Source organism: Bos taurus, chromosome 28 (genome assembly GCF_002263795.3).
Source record: "Bos taurus isolate L1 Dominette 01449 registration number 42190680 breed Hereford chromosome 28, ARS-UCD2.0, whole genome shotgun sequence".
NCBI lineage: Eukaryota > Metazoa > Chordata > Mammalia > Artiodactyla > Bovidae > Bos > Bos taurus.
The window spans coordinates 7,746,507-7,768,668 of record NC_037355.1 but is presented as its reverse complement, the minus strand read 5'-3'; the positions used below and the strand labels follow the sequence as shown (position 1 = coordinate 7,768,668).

The window sequence follows — 22,162 nt, the reverse complement described above, 5'->3', positions numbered from 1 at the left end:
GTCCTCAGAATTCACCCATGTTGTAGGCTGCGTCAGAACTTTCCTTGTTTTAAAGGTTGAATAATATTCCATTGTGTGGACATGCCACAGGCCTTTTATCTTTTCACCTACTGATGGACACTTGGGTTGCTTCTGCGTGTGTGCGTGCTAAGTCGCTTCAGTCCTGTCCTACTCTTTGTGACCCTAAGGACTGTAGCCCTCCAGGCTCCTCTGTTCATGGGATTCTCCAGGCGAGAATTCTGGAGTGGGTTGCCACACCCTTCTCCATGAGTTGCTTCTACTCCTTGGCTAATAAGAATAATTCTGCTATGAATATGGATGTGCTATCAGAACTCTGAATTGACTCACATTCATTCTCTCAGCATGCTTGGTTTTCTTTGTCCAGTGGTTGATTCATCTAAAGCTATAAGAAACCTGAAATCATCTAAGCTGTTGTTCCTGCACAGTCTATGTTTTAAACTATTAAAAAAAAAAACAATTCCACAAGGTTTTTGTTGAGGGAGTTAAACATTAGATAACTTATGGTTTTATGGTTTGGGAGACACGGTTACTTTTTTTTTTTTCCTGAAAAATCATCTGTTTTATCTCCACTTGACTTTTTTAAAATGCTGGAACAGTTTTTTGATTGAACATGAAGCTTTTCTTTCTTTCTTTTTCCTTTGACGTCTATATGACCAAAGGTGGAAAAATAAGACCTTTGCTTATTAACAGAATGAATCAGTCTCTTTCCCTCCTGGGAAATTGAAAACAATTTGGAGAAGAGAGTAAACTTCAGATTTCCTGTGATATGAATTGGGTGGACCTTTCCTCGAGGTAAGATTTAAGGTGGACCTAGCTGGGCTTGACAGACAGTGATGGAACCAGGTGTTACCATGTTACATTCCAACTGGATGGTTCTTTTCAACTGGCACCACCTGGCTCTCAACACTAGTACAGCCTCTTACAGCATCCCCAGGGAGCACACAGAGACTGTCACTTTGTTAGCAAAGGTCACCCAGGGAGATATCTCAGCCCAGAGCCTTTCATGAGGCTACAGTGGACACCTGCTCCCACAGAAAATTCGTGAAGGCAGTAGTGGTTTACTGTTTGGTTCTTTCTTCCTTTTTTCTTTGTATGTGTTAGATGTGTTTGGGGAAACTCCCCCCAAGACTGGCGCATGGTTCACACACCCTTTGACTGTTTCACACGTTCCCCCTCTGGAGCTGGTGGCCGGGAGTTTCCAGCCAGCCTGAACTGGAGCCATTGGCCAGGGCATGCTGTCCACGGCTGGAGTTGTATCTGGTAGCATCTGGTACTTGCCCAGAAGTGGGACACAAAGAATAAACAAAGAGACTGCCTTGGAAACTGGACTGCAGAGTTGAGAAGATACTTAGAAAAGTGGCTTCAGGCCAGCTCCTACTCTCTCCAAATATGCCAGGAATGCAGGGCCCGGAGGAAGGGGACAAAACAGTGGAAAGAAGGAAAAAGCACAGCCCATCACCAAGGGCACCCTCCCAGCTCCTTGTGTAGCTGTCCAAACAAAGGGAAAGGATGCGCCTCACCCCAAATAAAAGTGTATGGGAACTAAAAAACAATTGTTAGTACAGTTTGCATTTATATTGGGCAAGCATCTCCCCAAACAGATCTCTGAATCTTTTTAGCATCCCCTTTTTGGGTGAGGACCAGTAAGAGTGAGGATTTATAGAAGCACCTACAGGGAGCGAGCAGGGCTGAGATAGAAAACATTAGTTGCCAGGGAACTGCTTGGAGCTGGAGATTCTTAGTTTGAGATGAAGATCAAGACAAAGGCCAAAAGGCCAAAAGGGGGGTTGGTTAGAGAACAAAACAAAAACAGGAAGTGGCCGACTCAGGGATTTTCCATGGAAGGCTAGGAAGCATATCCGGATATAAGAGAAAAAGGAAGAAAAAGGGCACCTCTGAATCTCCTGGAAGCCACTTGAGATGTTGGGAAATTGGGTTTTCAGCAGACCACAGCTTGATGGAGGCACAGACAGCCATCAGGACACCAGATGGGAAGCCAGAGCCCTAGACTCAGCACTGGCTCATCCTTGGCATTTCATCAGGTCTCTGACTGCCTTTGTTCTTCTCTTCTAAGGAGACTTCTTCACCTCTTGAGTTCCTTAGAGCTGTTCCTGTGTGTCCTAACGAAGTGTGAAAACAGTCTAGAATAACCCAGAAGCACATCCTCACCTCTAAACAAGCATTCCCAAAGGATATTTGGCACACAGATGGAAAAACATATATGTTACCTGCCTGTTGCTATTAGGACTAAATTACTCAGGCCTTTTGCTACCAGATTTAGAAGAGGCTATGTGATGTCGGGGGAGGGGAGGTGCTGTCTGCTGTCCTTTTCATCTTGAACTCTGCCCTTCCCTTCCTCCCTAATCAGGGCAGAAGCAGGCTTCTTAGACCTGGCTCTCTCTCCATCTCTGCCTTCTCAGAAGTCAAGGGGCGAGGGTCTGTGGGGCAGGGGAATGACCCATCTTGGGTGAGGCTCCAATAGAGAAAATGTCTCTCGCTGTCAGTAAATCTCATCTTTTGTACAAGAGCAGGGATGTCCTGCATCCAGACTCTGTCCTCTGGGCAGTGGTCCTCGAAGGGCCCCACTTAGCACCGCAAGGGAGATGTTGATTTGAGTTGAAGAGTTTTGTGTTTTTTTTTGGCCAAGACAGGAGGAGATGGGGAATCTCCGGTTCCCGCCTGGGCTTGTTTTGTCTTGAGATCTTGTTTTACTCCCTAGTAGATCAAGGAAGTCAGAATTTTATGTGAGAAGAGAAGAAGGTGCCAGAGGGTTTCTAACGCCCTTTATGCAAATGAGCTAGGAAAGTAGATTGCAGGCAGCCATCAGAGGTCAAAGGTCACGCCCCACACATCAACAATTATTTTGCTCCAAATGAAGGAGGGGAGCAGGACTGCAGGAAATGAGTTGCAACCACCTCAATTCATGTGTGAAAGTTTCCAATTAGGAATTCAAAGGACTTGTTGTTCAATGAAAAAGTGAAGCAAATTCCTTTTATGTGTTTCCCAACTTCCTTGGTGGTCTCTGTTGAAGAGCAGGATCCCACTGCAGGAATCATTTGGTTCCTGACCAGAAGCAGAATCTGAAATAAAGGAAAGGTCATTGACTACTTGGCTTCTGTTGGGAGAGGGGTGGGGTGGGGGTGGGGCTGGGTAGGCATGGTGTTGGTACCCTACTGCCTGGGCCAAATCTGTCCCACAGCCTGTGTTTGTCAATAAAGTTTTATTGGAACTCACCTTCACCCATTTGTTGGTAGATAATCTGTGATTAGTTTCATAGTACAAGGGCAGAGTTGAGTAGCTGGGACAGAGATCATACAGTCTGCTGAGTCAAAATATTTACTTTTTGTAAAGCTAGTTTACAACCCATGTTCTAGTTCACTGGTTCTTCCAGCCACCCCCTCCCCACCATTCACTGGCTCTTACTTTTTGATCTGCAATGGGTCGCTTTGGAAATACATGAAAGTTCTATAATCCCATTTTAGAAAAATATTAATACATGATCTCTTGGTTAAAAATACCTAGATGTAGGACTTCTCTGGTGGTCAGTGGTTGGGACTCTGTGCTTCCACTGCAGAGGGCATGGTTCGATCCCTGGTGGGGAACTCAGATCCCTCATACTGCATGGCATGGCCAAAAAGAAAAAAAGTAACACGGGGGACCCAATTCAACTCTTCAGAACTTAAGAGAAACAATTCAGAGCCCAAAGCCTCCTGGCAGAATGGTCCACAGTCTACCTTCTACCAGAAAGAGGACACGAAGTTTATCTTGGCCAGATACAGCCTGTCAGGGACACAGGCTTACTTTTGGGCTTACTTACTTTTGTCTTACTTTCAGTTTTAAAATGAAAACAGATATATAATTTTCTCTGATGATACAAATGCTTCGTGTTTCTTATCAACAATTTTAAGAAGTACAGAAAGTATGGAGAAGGTAAAAATCACCTTGAAATCCACCTCCACAGAGATGAGCAGTGCTAACAACTTGATAAATCTTTCAAGTGTCTCTTTTAGGCCTACACGCCATCAACAAGTCCATAGATGGGCTGCACATATTCTGTCTCCTACCTCTATCAAAATCATCCAGGCAAATATTATTATTATTAGGGGCTTCCCAGGTGGTGCTAGTGGCAAAGAACCTGCCTGCCAATGCAGGTAAACTTAAGAGACCCAGGCAGAGACCTGGGTTTGATCCCTGGGTCAGGAAGATCCCCTGGAGGAGGGCATGGCAACCCACTCCGGTATTCTTGCCTATCCTATGACAGAGGAGGCTGGGGAGTCCATAGGGTCACACAGAGTCAGACAAGACTGATGATCCATGCGAATATTCTTCTATGGCTTTGCATGTACATTTCCAGCACCAAAGTTGCATCGTACTTTTATTTATTTTTTATTTTTTTAAATAAATATTTATTTATTTGGCTTTGCTGGTCTTAGTTGCGGCACACGGACTCTTTCAGCTGTGGCATGTGGGATCTAGTTCCCTGACCAGGGACTGAATCCAGGCTCCCGGCTTTGGGAGCATGGAGTCTTAGCATCTTAGTGTCAGTCTCCCGTTGGGAGGTCCCAACAATTACATAGCATTAGTAGTTTATTCAGTGTGGTATAATTCACTGGCTCAATCACATCTAGGTTGTTTCCTGGTTTTTTTTGGCTTTGTTTTGTATTTATTTACCACACAGTGGTGTGACTTTCTTTGTACTTACATTTTTGTGTATTTTCCTGATTGTTCAGCTGAGGCTAAATGTCTAGTCTTGAAATGAAGGAGTCAATGTTACTCATTAATAATCGTAATACACAGGATCAAACTGCCTCCAGAAAATGTGTAACACTCCACATCCACCAACAGTATAGGGCAGTGCTCGTTTCTCACTCTCTGGCCACTGTTAATATTTAAGGTTGTAGTCAATCTGATAGGTTAAAACTGACACAATATTGTCATATTGACTTGCACTTCCTCGGTTGTTTTACATTTTTTTTGGCCATGCCTCTCGGCACTCTGGATGTTAGTTCCCTGACCAGGGACCGAACCTGCACTCCCTACAGTGGAAGCTCAGAACGATCTCCAGGGAAGTCCTAAGATTGCTTTACTTGCAAATGGCATTGTCTGTGATTGAACAGAGGCAAAAATAATGACTTCAAATTAGGTTCTCCTTATTACACAAGAACCCAGCTCTGGCACAAAAGCAGACTTACTATTCAGAGGAGCCAGTTGCCTAGCACAGGACAGTTTGAAGCTCTTTGAGGACGAGACTCTTTCGTTGATTGATTTATTCATAGGCTCCCTGGTGACTACTTTCGGGTGCTTACTGAATGGCATCTGGAAGGCCACATGGTTTCGGTCATCAAGAGGCTTGGATGACAGGGATGACCTTTGTAACATTCTTGCAGTACTGCTTGCAGGCTGCTCAGCCACTTTGTTTGAGCCCAAGGACTTTGTCAGTTGCAGCGCGCAGGCTTAGTTGCCCTGCAGCATGTGGGATCCCTGTTTCCAGACCAGGGATTGAATCCGGGTCCCCTGCACTGGAGGGTGGATTCTTAACTACTGGACCACCAGGGAAGTCCCAGCTTCCTGGGTCTTGAATGGATCTGCCCATTTCTCTCCCTCCCAGGACTGGAAGATGACAGCTTCACGTTAGCCAACACAACCAAGAAAGCCGTAAGAACAAAGTCAGAAATGCTGCCTGGAACTCAGTGCAAGGGTGGATCAGAGAGTGGAGGACAGCCGTGGCAGACGATGGAGGAGAATGGGTCCCGAGAGTGGCAGCTCCATCCAGTCTCTATGGTGGCCTCAGGATGCCCAGCCGCACCAGAGTCAGCTGCAGGATTGCTGTTCCTCCTAGGTCTGCTCCTCCGTGGTTTCCTGCCTGGCTGAATGGCCGTTGCTTCGTGGTGATGATTCATGGCATTTGGAAAGTGTGGCTGTGTTCTGAACAGGGAAGTGAAAAATAACCCAGCCAAGGGCAGCACAGGACAGGAACGGGGCTGTCACAAGACGTGAAGCTTTACTTTGGAAAATGCAGGGGGTGGGGCACCTCGGGGAAGTGGGTCTTGGTGGTTCGGTCCTGCTAGCCCTTCTGCAGAGCCTCAGCTTTTCCGAGCACTGGTCACCGAGCTGCCCCTTGGAAGCGGCTGCTGGTCTTGGCCCAGCGGCTGTGGGTAGAAGGAAGTGGACGGGTGATTCAGTGACTGTCGGCTTCCTCTCTGACTCAAGATTGGATCCGTTTTTTAGGGTGGTGCCAGGGGCCCTGGGCCGCTTTAGCTAGAATCTTTGGAGTCAGAATGGAGGCGCTGACCCCTGTGGTTGCTGGCTTTCCTCCCACCCTTTGGGATGGGTCAGGGGATTAGCTGAACTCTCTGCCTCCCTCCTTGTTGGGTAAGCCCTTCTGACTTGAGGCCTGCCTGTGCTTCCAGCTGAGAGAGACACAGTGAGCTGGGGAGCAGAAGCCTCTCTAGATCCTTGGCCATCTAGGGGGTTTCCTTGATTTGGGGGTCATATCTGGAAGAACATTTGGGCTCTGAGGCGCTCGGCTTTGGCAGGTATCAGACGTGTTGAACTAGTTTGCATGGAGTCCATCTGTCCATCAGTAATACCCAGGGGCCCCGCTGCTCCCTTCCCATGAGCAGAGTCATAATCACCTCCATGCTCTGTGTGCTGCTTACCCGCCATCACCACCATCACTGAATCCTGTTGTAAGAAACACTGACTATCCAGATAATGACCTCTGCCTGAGAGCGTCCAATCCTGAAAGTACTGACTTGACAAAGACGTGGAAATCCTCCCAGAGTTGTGACAGGGGTTCTGTATTTCAGTGTCCTAAACAACCTTGGATGATGGTCCCTTCTCCTCCTCTCCTTTCCCTCCTGTTCCCATGGCCGAAGCTGAGGACAGCTGGTCTTGCTTGGGCAGGATGGCCAGCGTCCACTCCCTGGTGAGTTTCATGGGGAAGCTATTATTAGCCACACGAAAGAGAAATTCGACCCAGATCACTCAGGGCTTCAAAAAGGGACTCTAAGAATGCCTGAAATGGGACCTGACCCTGCCAGGCACTCTCATCTCTTTCTCAATCTTGGTCTCATCTTCTACCCCAATATGGATTTCAATCTCTTTGATAAGCTTTCTCTACATGACAGGGAATGTACACAACAGTAGCTTCTGCTTATCGCGCCTCCCAGCTTCACTGCTAGAGAGGGGGCCGAGAGTTCAAAAGTTCCACCTGATGGCCTTTGCAGGGGTCAGATGATAGTTCCCAGTTCCATCTCTGTGGTCGGGGGTGGATCTTTGAGCAGGAGGCTGCCCACATTTGGTTGCTATGATCAGTTCAGGGGTGGCAGTATTTTTCAAAGAAGGGGGCGCCCATCCTAGGTAGACAAACAGTAGATCCACTAACCCTGGGCACTGTAGGCGGGGGTCCTGGGCCGCCTCACCTCTGCTTGTGGGGGCTGCAGTGAGTGGCCTGGCCAAGGGGAGGAGGTGCCTTTTGAACCCTCAGAAACCATCATTTTACTGCTTGAAAATCCATAAAAGATGGGGGTTTCCTCAACCACCTTTTTTTGGGGGGGATACATGTTTGAGGCCACAGCTGTGTGTGATCTTCTGAGGGGACGGCCTTGGAGGCTCAGAGCAGAGTGAGAAGAACAAAGGAAACGTTCTGAGAAGCATGGCAAAAATGAAACCAAATAAAAACCCCATAAAAATCCCTCCGAGGGCAGAGGAAATACCAACCCAAGGCTTCTGAGCCACAGATTCGGTAGTAAAAATTGAAGGACAGGCCACTCAGAGGCGATCCCATTGGGGCCAGAGGGAGAATGTATTGGAACACAATAAAAGGGAATCATCCGAGCAGGGGAGGACTGCTGTGTGCTGTAATTCAGGAACTGACTGATGACCAGGGTTCATGGGGAGCCTGACAGACAGGTCACAGGAACCGGTTCAAAGTCTGCTTGCAGCGGCCTCGAGCGGATGATGGACAGCTGGCCTGCCCCCTGCAGGCTCTGACTGATGGTCCTGGGAACTCTGACCTCTGCTAGGCCACAAAAAGACCTGTTTAGAAATCTCTCTGAAGACTGATTAAGTACACAGCCACAGTGCAGACAATAATAATTGTGTGACGTGGCCGGTGTGCTTGCAGTCAGGAGAAACACATGTTAATAATGACTGGGACAGGAATCTTGCCTTTCTGTTCCTCTCCATTGACCTCCTGGCTCCTGGTCTCAGTTCTGGCCTCAGAGAGTATTTGCAGGGGATGGAGTTGAGGGTATGGAGACTTTCACTCTCATTTCACGGGTGTCAACATCCCAGGGATGGTACCCCACCTGTCACTGCATGGCAGCTGGTGGGCAGGTGGTCCTCCTTCCCGCCCTGGCTAACCTGAGATGCTGCTCCTGGGGGCTTTCCATCTGATTTGTGGCCCTGGGGCCATTGGAATCATAGCAGGAGTGTCTCCCCAGGTCTCCCCCGGAGCAGTAGGCTAAGTATGAAGAAAAGTCTGGTTTTCATCTGCAAGCATCTCTGAGCACACTGACCCTGTTTAGTTTTAGCCAAGAGCTGGTCAGACTCCCCTGGACAGGGAATAGAAGCCCCTTTGCCACTTTGCTTCTCTAACGATCTCTGAGACCCCTTTGTAGATGGAGGTGGGAGTGGGCTGCTGGCTCTGGACTCAGCTATGCTTCTGGACTCAGTATGGTTATGTCTAATCAGCTCTCTGGGCTCCAGCAGCAGTTTTGATGTTTGTTCATCCCATTCATTCATCATTGATCCATCCACTGACTCACTCGCTAGGACTGTCATTTAGTCATTCAGCCACAATGAGACTGTATCTTCTTATCTTTGGTCCCTGCTGTATGGCATGGCTCCAAGCCCATGGTAGCAGCTCTGTGTGTTTGCTAACTTCCTTTCTGGCCTCACTTTTGTGGAAATTCTAACTTTTGGAACCTCAGAATGTGGCTGTATTTGGATTCAGGGTCTTTAAAGAGGGGATTAAGTTAAAATGAGGCTGCTTTCAGTTAAAAATGAGGCTCTGATTCAATCTGGTTGGTGTCTGCATACGAAGAAGAGATTAAGGGATTCCCCTAGTGGTTGGATGGCATCACTGACTCAACGGACATGAGTTTGAGCAAACTCCGGGAGACAGTGAAGGACAAGGAAGCCTGGTGTGCTGCAGTCCATGGGATTGCAAAGAGCTGGACACGACTGAGTGACTGAACAGCCACAATAACCTGGTGGTCTAGTGGTTAAGACTGCCTTCTACTGCAGGGGGTGCAGGTTCAGTTCCTGATCGGGAAAGTATGATCCCACGTGCTGCAGGGCAACGAAGCCCACGTGCCACAGCTAGGGAGGACCCCGAAGAGCCCATGCACTGAAACTGAGACCTGACAGCCAAAAAGAAATAAAATTTTTTTAAAAAAGAAGAGATTTAGACCCAGACACACACAGCAAAAAGACGGTGTGAAGACACAGAATACAGCCGTCTACAAGCCCAGGAGAGAGGCCTGGCACAGATCCTTCCTTCATGGCCTCCAGAAGGAACCAACCTTGCTGACTCCTCGATCGTGGACTTCCAGCATCCAGCCCTGGGAGAACATACATGTTTCCTGGTTAAGCTACCAGGCTGTGGTTCTTTGTTCTGGCAGCCCCAGCAAACTGGTACAAGCTTTCAACACATTCACCGAGCACGGGACCACATGCAAGGTGTTCTAGGAGGTCTGGAGACAAAGCAGAGAAACAGATACAGGGAAAGAGGAACAGCTAGGGGCCCATCCTCTCTCTACATTTTCTCCTCCCAAACCCCTCTCTCCTCTGCCTCTCCTTCCCTCTACCTCCAACAGAAAGAGGAAACACAGGGGAAAATGAAACAGAGGGTTCCCCAGCAAAAGGACTGGCATCCTCCAGAAGCCCTGTAGTAGAATGCAAATAGAATCAGAAGCACTTTTGTCTTTTTGTTTTTTACACAATAAAGAAGTTTACTTCAGTCTCCTATCAAAGAAGTCTAGCAGTAGATAGCCTAGGACTGCTTTAGTGGTTCTACATTCATCAGTATTCCATGTTCCTTTCTTTCTATTCTTAGAATTTGGCATCCATTGCAAAGACCACCTCATGGTCCAAAATGGCTGCTTTAGCTCTAGCCATCATATCCTCATTCCAAGCCACAAAGGATAAAGCAGGTAAATAAGTCATCTTTGCTGGGTTAACTCCCTTTAAGCACTCATCCAAAAAGTTTTTTCCATGTGTATTTGCAGAAGTGCATTTTTTTTTTCCTGGCTACCTCTCTCTCCACCATCCTTACTTGGTGCATGTATGCATATGTGCATGGCCAGCCTGAATGTGTGTGTGCATCGGAGGAAGGCCCAGGAAAGGGTTCACAGCTGTTGTGGACACATTGTGAGCGTTCAGCTGGCAGGGCCTTCCCCAGGGTGCTTGCCAGCCCCAGTTTTATGATACATGGTGGCTGGAAAGGGCCACAAGCAAACCTTTCTCAGGACCATGAAGTACATCCCTTGTTGTGCTTTTTGACTATGATGATGCCAATGTTGTATCTCCACGCAACCGCTACAGGAGAAATGTCCTTTGGTTTATGGCCCTGGCCAGTGGTCGTGGGGCTGTGACCTCCTTGTCTCCAGGAATCAGGAGCTCTTGTCATCATGCAATAATCTTGTGATCGCTGGCAACATCTCTGAGCCTTCAGACCTAGTCTATTAAGAAACTAAGTCCATTTGCAAATGTGCCTGGGATATAAGTCTTGATACTTCTGGTTCTTCCACGGTGTCCACCACTTTTCAGTCAAAGACATTTTGCACCACACAACTCAGTAATAGTCCTGTGCCCTCATGGGTCTCTTGGGCAATCCTAGCTTAGCTCATCGATTTTAAAGGGAACTGGAATTCCAGGAGCTCAGTGTTGACCAACCTGTCCCAAGTTGCGTAGTGCTGGGTCCCCAGTGGACTTTGGCAGAGATGTTACCGCCCCTGTGGTTGCAATCAGCTTCTGTGTGCATGTTGGGGGTGAAGTTTGCAACATGGTCACTTGAACTGATCATGGTGTTTCTGAAGCGTGGTGCCAATTTCTTCATTTAACGTTGATGTGAAAGAAGCTTCCTTTCTTTTTTTTTTTTCAAACTTTAAACTTGTTATTTTGTATTGGGGTATAGCTGATTAGCAATGTTGTGGCAGTCTCAGGTGAACAGCAAAGGGACTCAGCCATACACATACATGTATCCATTCTCCCCCAACCCCCTTCCCATCCAGGCTGGCACATACTATGGGTAGACTTCCATGTGCTATACAGTATGTCCTTGTTGATTATTCATTTTGAATACAGCAGTGTGTACATGACCTTCCCAAACTCCCTACGTAGCCATTCCCTGCCGGCAACCATAAGTTTGCTTTCTAAGTCTGTGGGTCTCTCTCTCTTTTTTAAGTCCATTTGTATCATTTCCACAAATAAGGGATTCCACACAATACTTCTCCCTCTCGGTCTGACTTAGTATGACTCAGTGTGACATTCTTTAGATCCATCCATGTTGCTGCAAATGGCATTATTTCATTCTTTTTACGGCTGGGTAATATTCCATTGTATACACATACCACATCTTTATCCATTCCTCTGTCGACGGACATTTAGGTTGAAGCTGCTTTTCTTTTCTGTGTACAGACAAATGAACATCTTCCAGAATAGTCATGTCCTGCATGTCCTGGGCTCTCCCCACCCCACTTCCTCCTGCAGTGCCCTCCTTCCTTGGCTTGCCCTCCATCCTTGCCCTCTTTTTCTTGCTTCCTGCTTCTCACCGAGCATAATCCCCCTACTTGATAAACAAGAGGCAACTCCGGAGGTTATCTATATTTCAGATTTTTTTGATGTCTTTTTTAAAGTCTTTATTGTTGTTACAATATTGTTTCTCTTTTACATTTTGGTTTTTTTTTTTTGGCTGAGAGGGATATAGGATCTTAGCTCCCTGACCAGGAAACTGAACCCTTACCCTCTGCGTTGAAAGGTGAAGTCTTAACCACTGGACTTCCAGGGAAGTCCCAGAGGTTACTGGCATTTTAAATGAGTGATTCATGAACAACTAAGCTTTCAAAACCCAAAGAAATGATCTGCCATTGCTTGAATGGAGCCAAGGGTTTCTATCTGGACTGGTTGAGCACACAGGTCTACTTTGCTTACTCAAATATCCAAGCTGGGGATTGGTGGTCCAGTGGTTAAGATGCAGGGGACCTGGGTTTGATCCCTGGTCTGGAAGGATCCCACAGGCTGCAGGGCAACTAAGCCTGTGCACCACAACTTCTGACAACCACTGAGCTGGTGCTCCAGACTCTGCGCTCTGCAACAGGAGAAGCTGCCTCAATGAGAAGCCTGCAAACCAAAACCAAGAGCAGCCCTTGCTCACTGCAACTAGAGAAAGCCTGCACACAGCAGCAAAGATGAATAAATAAATAACCTTAAAGAACCCCCAAATACCCAAGACTGTGGCCAGTCTCCCTCGAAGCCAAGTGGCACCACCTTCCTTGGTGTGTGTCTTGCGTGATGCAGGTGACTTTTCCAGCCATGGCTTTGACACCACTCAGGCTACTTATCACGTATCTTGCTGCAAGCGGAGGCTGACTTGGGTCTTGGTGCCATCTCTCTGCCACTTCCCCCTAGACCCAGAGCTATATTTATTAGCTAGCAGATTAAAAAAAAAAAAAAAGATAGCCCTTTACGTTTTTAGGGCTTCCCCAGTGGCTCAGTGGTAAAGAATCTGCCTCCAAAGCAGGAAATGCAGGTTTGATCTCTAGGTCGGGAAGATCCCCTGGAGGAGGGCATGTCAACTCACTCCAGCATTCTTGCCTGGAGAATCCCGTGGACAGAATCCTGGTGGGCTACGGTCCATGGGGTCTCAAAGAGTCAGACGTGCCTGAACAACTGAGCACAGAATATACTTTTAAACCCACATCCTCTCCTCCTAGGCTTCAATTTCATAAATGTCGGTTCTTCCAGAGAACTGAACAGGGCCCGCAATCCTGCATGTGCTTTTCAATAATCCCATGACTAGTCAGTGAGGATGGAGCAGTGACCCCGAGATAGAAGACTTCATTTGGCATGACTCATCCTTGGAGACATCCAGCTCTCCTGGCGTGTGTTGGTAAGTGCCTGGTTCTATAAATATTGACAGTTAGAAACCATCCTGAGAGCTGCAAAGCTATGACCTTACTTCGTAGGAAGGTCATGTATGTGAACATGCCCTGTGATTAGGCAACACTCGTTATTTGCTCCGATTTAGTCACTGATAAATATCACGGCACTCTCTCTCTTCCTAATAGTGGCTCCTCTGCTGATGTGTGACTCAGAGTTGATATATTATGGGGTCTGATTCAGCAAGGAAAGTTTGGTCTGCCACAGCAGAGAACAACATCCAAGGCCACTTCGGTTTCCAGGATACTGGTTTCCTAACAAGTGTGGCATTGCCAAGAAGGAAAAGCTCAAAAGGAGTCTCCATATTTGAGAAACTGAAGCGGGTGTGGAGGGATAAAGAGCAGAAGAGTGCTTTTAAAAAAATAAAATTTATTTATTTTAAAAAGTATTTTGGCTCAACTCAAGGCATGTGGGATCTTAGTTCCCCCACCAGGGATCGAACCTGTGCCCCCTGTACTGGAAGCTCAGCGTCTCAACCACTGGACCAGGAGGGAAGTCCCCAGAAGGGTGCTTTTCATCATTGTGAGCCTGTGTGTTAAAAAATGCTTGTCCCTCAGGCACATTTCCAGTGTATTTCACCCACTGGCTCCCCAGGAGGTGACCTCTCTATTCAAGCCAACCCTTTCAGGCTTGTGAGCACTTCCCTCAGAGAAGGGGTGAGGATACCCATGCAGAAACTGGATTTACTTCTTGCTCTCCGTTTCTAATGACTTAAAATTAATGGATCATTACCGATGTTTTCTGAGGGCTTTGGTTGTTTGGTTTCTGAAGTTTTATTCCTGTGAAGGAATTTCCCATTTGAATGCAGTTCAGTTCTTTTGAATGGCCCTTGTTTATTTCCGACATTTTTTCAGGGCCTGTCCTGCCAAAGCGGAGATGAGCTTTTCAATAGGTGGGATTTGAACATGGGCTTTTGGCAGACCAGTATGCGGGCTAAAAGTGTGGCCCTTGGCCAAGGGCACGTGCACGCACACATGCACACACACACACGTGCAAGGCTGCAGCCCTCTGCGTAATCACTTGGCACTCTGTATTGTCTTTTAAAGAGAGCAGAGCTCGGCTTGTGCTAACTGCATCAAGAGGCGGCACAGCCCTGTGAAGGGAGCATGCTTCAGGGCTGGCACTGAAGCGCGGATTACCTCGGTGTTAGCTATCTCTTTACCGCTGACTGTGTGACTCTGGGCAAGCGTCTTAACTTCTCTAAGCCTCAGAATCCTTATTTGTAAAATGAGGATCCCAATATCTACCCAACTCGCAGGCCTAGTGTGAGTCGAGATGAGATAATGCATGGAACACACCTGGTTCATAAAAACTGCTTTGTCCGCAGTGGCTATATTATTGTCTTTAGCACCAAGCCAATGTGAAAACTGCTGCTGCTGACAATCTGGGATTGTTCTGGATTCAAGTTATGAAGTGCTTACTCTGAGTCTGAAGTTTTATATGCATGGGCTCAGCCCCTCAAGGAGGTATTACTAGCTTCACTTTACAGAAGAGGAGCTTGAGGCTCAGGAGTGAGTACCGCTTGCTGGAATTGGAGCCAGGCATCTCTGGCTGTGGGGCTTCCTAGGTGGAGCGAGTGGTAAAGAGCCTGCCTGCTAATTCAGGAGACATGACATGCGGGTTCAATCCCTGGGTCGGGAAGATCCCCCGGCAGAGGGCACAGCAACCCACTCCAGTATTCTTGCCTGGAGAATCCCACAGACAGAGGAGCCTGGCAGGTTACGGTCCACAGGATCGCAAAGACTCGGACGCGACTAAAACAATGTAGCGTGCATGCATGCGTGTCTGGCTGCGGGGAGCCTGCACTGATGGTGAGATGTGCCATCTTTTCAGGGACACTGGAGGTCATGAGTGTGTGTTTGTGTGTGTGGGTGTGTGTATTTAGCAGAGGCTGGCAACTTGCCGTGTCAGGAGGACACTAGGGCACCTGCTTCATCTTTGCCCCATTACATGAGCACAGATCGGTCTGTGTGCTGTCAGCCAAACAGCTCTGCAAAGCCCTTGCTTAACCACCTGGCAGTGGCTGAGCGTTCTGTCCTTTTGTCCAGGTTGATCCCACACCTGCTGAGTTATGACGCAGTGTTCCAGAACCTGTTGTTAGTCCCAATTTTTAATGGAATGTCAACGGGTGGGTGACAGGCATCCTAGCCTTTGGCTGGGGGTGGGTGGTGGTGGGTTCTAGGATGCTGGAGGAGATGGAAAGTCAGAGTGAAAGTCACCTTTCTTGTCTGGGTGACCAGAAGGAAGCAGATGGTTTAAGTTCCTCCTCCAACCCCCTTCCCTCAGGGAAACATTTTACCTGAAATGATGAGATTTCAAATTATGCCGTCTCAGGGCTGCTTTCTGGAGGAGGGCATGGCGACCCACTCCAGTATCCTTGCCTGGAGAATCCCATGGACAGAGGAGCCTGGCAGGCTACAGTCCATGAGGTCACCAAGGGTCGGACACGACTGAAGCGACTGAGCACACACGTACACAGGGCTGTCTCTCTGGTACCAGGACTATATGGCATGTTTGGAAGAAAAGAGAAGCGATTAGTAGGGCAGTGTGCAGACCATGAACAAAGGAGACTTCCCCTGAAGTGGCCCCAAATAAAGAAGGTGTGTTTTCTGAGCGGAAATGTGAGGTAAAGGATCCTTGTGACGACTTGAATGGAGAGCCTGTTTCTAAGTCATAAACAAGAACTTCTAGGCATGATCAGTTCAACTGGATGAAACCTGTTTCTTGTTCCTCTCGCAAAGGTGAAAGGTCTCCCGAGGCCCCCGAGGAGAGGGCTCTTGCCATCACTTCTGCTTACCTGGGTCCCTAAAGGTCCCAGGAGGTGGGAGGGTGCTTCCATCAGGGCCCAGAGGTCACCCAGAAAAGTCAGGGCCTTGATGAAGGGGTGTTGAAGGGGTGTTCCCGGAGGAAGCATCAGTGAGTCTCAGATGCATCTGTGGAAGGCCTGGCGTTTCTGAGAGAAGGAAGGAGCAGTAGAGTGGAGGCAGGGAGGCTGGCTTTGGCTGCCTGGAGACCAGAACTCATTCCTTTCTGAGGGATCTCTGCTCCGTGAGTCAGCAGGGGAGCAGGGACCCTCTCTCAGCGATGGCCGGTGGAGGCAGAAGCTACAGTGGAGGCAAAACTAGGCAGGCAGGTTGGACAGACTTTAAAGATACACATGGGTTGCTCTGTATTGACTGGATCTGCTTCCAGTCCTCCTAAATCTTTCAGGTACAGGAATCTCTTCCTTGGTGCCCCAAAGAGCTGACAGGTCCTCCAGTGAGTTTCCACCTCTGGAGGGTGCTACAGAGACTAAGCCAGTGGTGCCAGGTAAGACACTTGCAATATCTGGTATATAGGATGTGTTGTGTCATCTAATGTTACTGTCACTTGTCATTATGTCAGACTCCGTTTTGTGTTTACACTTTTAAAAAAAAACTTTATTTTTAAATTTTTTTGGCCGTGCCGTGTGGCATGAGGGATCTTAGTTCCCTGACCAGGGATCAAACCTGTGCCCACTGCATTGGAAGGGTGGAGTCTTAACCACTGGAAGGCAGGGAAATCCCTGCGTTTACACTTTACAAGTCTGTTCTCCTTCAAACCAATGTCTGGCAGACATGCCCCAGCCCATCGGCCTTACCTCCCAGAAACTTTGGGCTCCTTTGTGCTTTCTTTGTGTTCCAGGCTCATTTCTTACGTTCATCCCCTTGCTCATTCGTTGGTCCTCCCAACACTTATGCTAGCAGAGATCGTGGTCTGTGCCCTTGCTGAAGAAGTGTCACCCAACCCACTTATGACACTCCCTTGCACCACCCCACCCTCTGCAAATACATACGATGAATTCTTTAGTCTTTCTGGTTCCACGTCTAATTTCTGAATAGATGCACGTGACCTCCATTTTTGTATGAGCGTATTTTTTCAATGCCAGTAGACTTTTCAGGGGAACTCAGTGCCTGCAAAGAGCATCTGGAGGCTCTGATTTAGAAAGCGCTCCCTGTTCCAAGGTCCTCTGAGGTTCTTGCTGTCTAGATCAGAGAAAGGATGAGGGAGGAGGGAGGAGCCACCAGAGACTGATGGAAAAAACCAGGCCCACGTGTACCCTGGGCTGCTCCTTAGCCTACCTTGCCTGGAACCATACTCCCTAATGTGACATCTGGACACAGATGTCTGCTTTTCAAGAGCTGCCTAGGTAAAGAATACGAGTCAGGTGACTTTAGAAACTTAAGTAGTCTTTTTTTTTTGCATCAGAATCTACGTTTTTTTCATTTTATGTTTTTAAAATGGAAGTACAGTTGATTTACAATGTTGTAGAAACCAAGCAGTCTCGCTGAGCTACATGACAATTACTAGCCACACAGAGAATTGCCGGCCCCACCAACACTCATCATGTGACTGTGGGCGGGACCCTGCCGTGGAGTGACCACAGCGGTCCTTGTTGAAACAACTGGGCCCCAAAATCAACTTAAAGGGGAAATAAAAAGATAGCAGGGTCAGGCTACAAATGCTTACATATGTAGCCGTGGAACGCTCATTCGAGATCGTTCAATGTCAACATGGGGGCAGCTGTCGCTCCCTTGCGTGAGGATAGGAAAAACAACTGGGTGGGGAGAGGTGCGGGGGGGCGAGGGTGCTGGAGAAATCAGTGCACAGCAGAGGGGGCTGCCTCCCCCTCCCCCGGATGCAGCAGCAGGGCGGCGGGTGCATGCTCTCCAGGATTCTATTTCAAGCCGACTGGAGGCAAGAATGTGTTCTTTGCCACAGGAAGAATGTTCCCTCAGACAGAACTGCTAATCAGGAGAGAGGATGGGAGGAACGTACAGCCAGTGGTGGCGGCTGCTGGTTTTTTTAGCAGCCTCTCCCCTCCTGGCCTGAGTCGCATGGATTTTTGGCCGGCTGAGACAGTGGCTGAAGATCTATACCCATCCCCACCCCGCCGCCCCTCCAACCTCATGGCCTTTGTTTTTGAAAATATGGGAATTTTCTGAGCCTGCGAGCTCCGTTGCACAACTCTGAGCGATTTTCCAGAGCTTCCCTATGTCATCTGTCTCCGTGACAGCAAGAGGGAAGGAGGAGGGAGGAAAAAGACCAGGGTGCAAACGGGCCGAGGAGGGAAAAGCAGGGAAAGGCGGCTGGGGGCGGGGTGGGGGGGCGGTCAGTGGAGAAACATTTTGGTGACGTCAAAGAAGACCACACTCCCCAGCATAACATTACTTGGTACCTCAACCGCCCACTCTCTAATTTACTAGAAACCAAACAGCCTGTTTGGAAACCTGTAGCCTAGTCTTTTTTTTTTTTTGGTTTTATATTTTTTGCTATTCTCCCTGGACCCAAAGGGCCATTCATTGTTGGGAGTTTGAAAGCTACCTGATTTCCTGAAACAGAGGGGATTTCCACGAGTAATAATTCAGCCCGTGCTGGTGCTAGGCGCTGGAGCTTGAGTAAATTGATCCAGCTGCTCACAGCCTGATGGAAAAGTGCCCGGGGGAGGGGACGGCATCTGCAGCTGGGGCCGCAGCGGGCGCGGTCACGTGGCCGGGCCGGCGTCCGCGGAGCTGACTCGGGCTCGCCCCCGCCCCGCCTGCATCCTCTGACCCCTCCCCGCCCCCCGGCGCGCGCGCCCGCCCCCGCCCCCCCGCATGCGCCCTCCCACCCCACCCCGGCGCGCGTCCGCGCCCGCGCCTAACTGAGCTGTGTTGTCTGCGCTTAGACCCCGCCTTCCAGCCCGCGCTGGCCTCGCTGGAGGAAGGCAGTTTCCTGGGCCATGTGGCAACCTCTTTCTTGGGAAATGCGAGACGCCAAGGATGGTGGTGGGGCGGCCCTACGTCCTAAGCTTCCCCAGAGAGTCACCCTTTTGGCTCCGTTGACTGTGCTTCCCAGAAGCCTCCCCCATTTCTGTTGTCTGGACAGTCAGGGCCTATTGACAAATAAAATGGGAGCTGGCAGCGGTAACCTGGATGAAACCCGAGGCTAAAGAAATACCGTTTCCAATACGCAGATGGTAGAGTTCAGTCTGTTTTCTGGCCAAGGCCGGGCAAGTTAATTTTTATCCTAGTAAAAATAATAAACAGGGCATTAGCAACTAAATGTTTATCAATTTGCAGTTCATTTCCAGCCAGTCTATTTCACTCCCGCATGCTTTTACTGTTAGCTGATGTACTGGAGTGTTTTACATGAAACCATATGTGACTAGTTAAGTCCTAGCCCCTACAGCATTTGTATGGTGCTTTTCACCTTAATTGGTTAATGTTATTTGGCTGTTTCAGCCATGGTCCTCCAATATCGCCTTTTAATAATAAACTTCAGTGGAGAAAGGTTAAATGACTTGCTGGGGATCACCCCACATTTGAGAAGTGGTGCCAGGTAAGGATGCTCTGGTTGGGAAGATGTCTTATTAAATGGGCAAAAAGCAAGGAGAGCTCAGAGAGACAATGATAAATACTTGTGAGCATCTGGTCACCCACAAGCCAAGCCTTTCTGCAAATGCCGTGACAGGTTTTGTTGTCTTAGCGGAATTCACAAGCTCATTTGGTGGTGTCATCTATTGTTTATCCACCAACTATTATAGTCGGAAACAATTTCAGGGATGACAAAATGGAGTGATGGCTATACTGTGAATCACGCAGGCAGGGAACCCTTCTCTCAGCCTCCCAGTTTTCCTTCATTGAGTATAAAATGGAAATCTTGATATTGCCACATGGTTCAACTCAGATCTAAAGTGGTTACTTAGAGAAAGGGAGAGAAGAAAGAATTTATGAGGTAGCGGTGTAGAAAGAACTAAGTCAGACCTACGCCTGTGTTCCGTCTTTTTCTCCTTGGAGAATAACTCACTTTCTTGAAGCTTCAGTTTTCTTCCCAGTGAAAACACAGGGCTGGCAGGATGCCCTTGGAGGGCTGCTGCTGCTGCTAAGTCGCTTCAGTCGTGTCCGACTCTGTGCGACCACATAGACAGCAGCCCACCAGGCTCTCCCGTCCCTGGGATTCTCCAGGCAATGTATTCAGGGCTTGGCACTGTGCTTGGAGTGTAGTAGCGGCTAGTAGGAATCCTTTCCTTAGGAAGAGTAGTCTTGGCAGGGCTGGCAGGCAGTGGGTTGAGGACACCATATATGCAACTCCAAATATGAGGCAATACCCCATTTCCCAACGAGCAAGTTACAAAAGTCTTCTGTGTGTGTGTGCACCCGGGTGTGTTTTTCTTTTCTTGGCTGGGTTGAATATGTACACTTATAATGATGCAAGTGGAATAGTCAAAATTCTAGTTATAAAATTTAATTTATTGGTTTCATTATATGCCTATTTAAAATTATAGGTGTATTTATACGTATTTAGAATCTTGCCCTTTTGGACTCATTATCCAGACTCTTCATCATTACCTGTCTTTGTCATCACTTGAGCCCCCCTTTTGAGTGATCTCACTCCATCTTCCAGAACTTGCTTCTGCCCACATATTTTTGAGTTTGTATTTGCAGTCACTGGAAATGTTATCTCAAGCTTAATATCCACACACTATTTATGATATCTCTAAAGTAACTTCTTCTTGTCCTGCTTAAAAATCTTAACAGGGTTAAGATCTTAACCCCTGTTAAAGATCTTAACAGGGTTGTGCCTATGTTAGGAAATAATATTCATGCATTTTAGCGATGCATACTCAGATACCAAAGTGTGAAATGACGTGAGGTTTGGGATTTTCCTTGAGACAATTCAGCAAAGAGAAAAAGAGAAAAGACAAAAAAAAGAAGGACCAGTGAAGCAAATGTGGAAAACATATGGGTAATTAGTAATCTGGAAAGAGAGTATATCATCATACTATATGCTCTTCTTTCGGTATATTTACAAATTTTCATAATAAGTTTATTAAAAATGAGCTTTAAAAGACATGGTTACATTATCTGTTACTTGCAGTTAGAGGCACACCTTCAAGAATAACTACAAAAACTTCTATCTTCAGTTCAGTTCAGTCGCTCGGTCGTGTCCGACTCTTTGCGACCCCATGGATCGCAGCACACCAGGCCTCCCTGTCCATCACCAACTCCCGGAGTTCACTCAGACTCACATCCGTCGAGTCAGTGATGCCATCCAGCCATCTCATCCTCTGTCGTCCCCTTCTCCTCCTGCCCCCAATCCCTCCCAGCGTCAGAGTCTTTTCCAATGAGTCAACTCTTCGCATGAGTTAATTAAAAAAATACAACTGTTCTTCGGACCTGTGGACACAGGATTTGGGGGAAGGAGAGGGTGGGACGAATTGAGAAAGTAGCATTGACATATATACATTACCATGTGGAAAATCGATAGCTAGTGGGAAGCTGCCGTATAGCACAGGGAGCTCAGCTTGGTGCTCTATAATGACCTAGAGTGGTGTGATGAAGGGAAGTTGGGAGGGAGGCTCAAGAGGGAGGGGATAAATGTATACTTATAGCGGATTCATATCGTTGTACAGCAGAAACTAATACAACACTGTAAAGCAATTATACTCCAATAAAAAAAAATTTTTTTTAATTGTAAAAAGCAAAAACACCCACAACTGTTCTAGGCAACCTCTATGAACATCTTAAACTTGTATCGATTGAATGCCTTTCAGGGCATTTTGTCATTCAAAAATAAAGAAACTGAGTGAGCACTCTATAACATGAGGGACTTTGGATAGACACACTTATAAGGTGACATCTTACATTTGCTCATGTGAGTTATTTTCCCTGTCGATCTGAGTGAATGGGGATTGGTAATGACCCTAAGTAGAGAACTGCCATAAGCGATGTGGAAAGACGTCCTGCAGTGTCCTTTGTCCAAAATACCCATTACCTAGTGCCCTCTTTGGCATCTGAGCTCAAAAGCCCAGGATAGTAGGGAACATACAGTTCTGGAGGCGGGCCTGGTGCCACCTGCCTGGGGATGGGGTGTCAGTGGTGATGTAAAAGGGGAGAAGCAACATTTTCTTCATTGGGCAACATTTATCCCCTGGGGAGAGGGCACAGAGCTGTGGTCCATGCAGCCAAAGTGA

At 47.8% G+C, this 22,162-nt stretch overlaps 1 long non-coding RNA gene across 1 annotated transcript; it reads right to left on the bottom strand.

The window, feature by feature from the left end:
* Nucleotides 1-289: 289 nt before the first annotated feature.
* Nucleotides 290-21,386, bottom strand: LOC132344120 (uncharacterized). Its single transcript, XR_009493234.1, has 3 exons — nucleotides 15,986-21,386; nucleotides 5,214-15,689; nucleotides 290-3,101 (listed from the first exon to the last, which is right to left on the bottom strand). It is a non-coding gene; the product is annotated as an uncharacterized lncRNA (long non-coding RNA).
* Nucleotides 21,387-22,162: the final 776 nt, after the last annotated feature.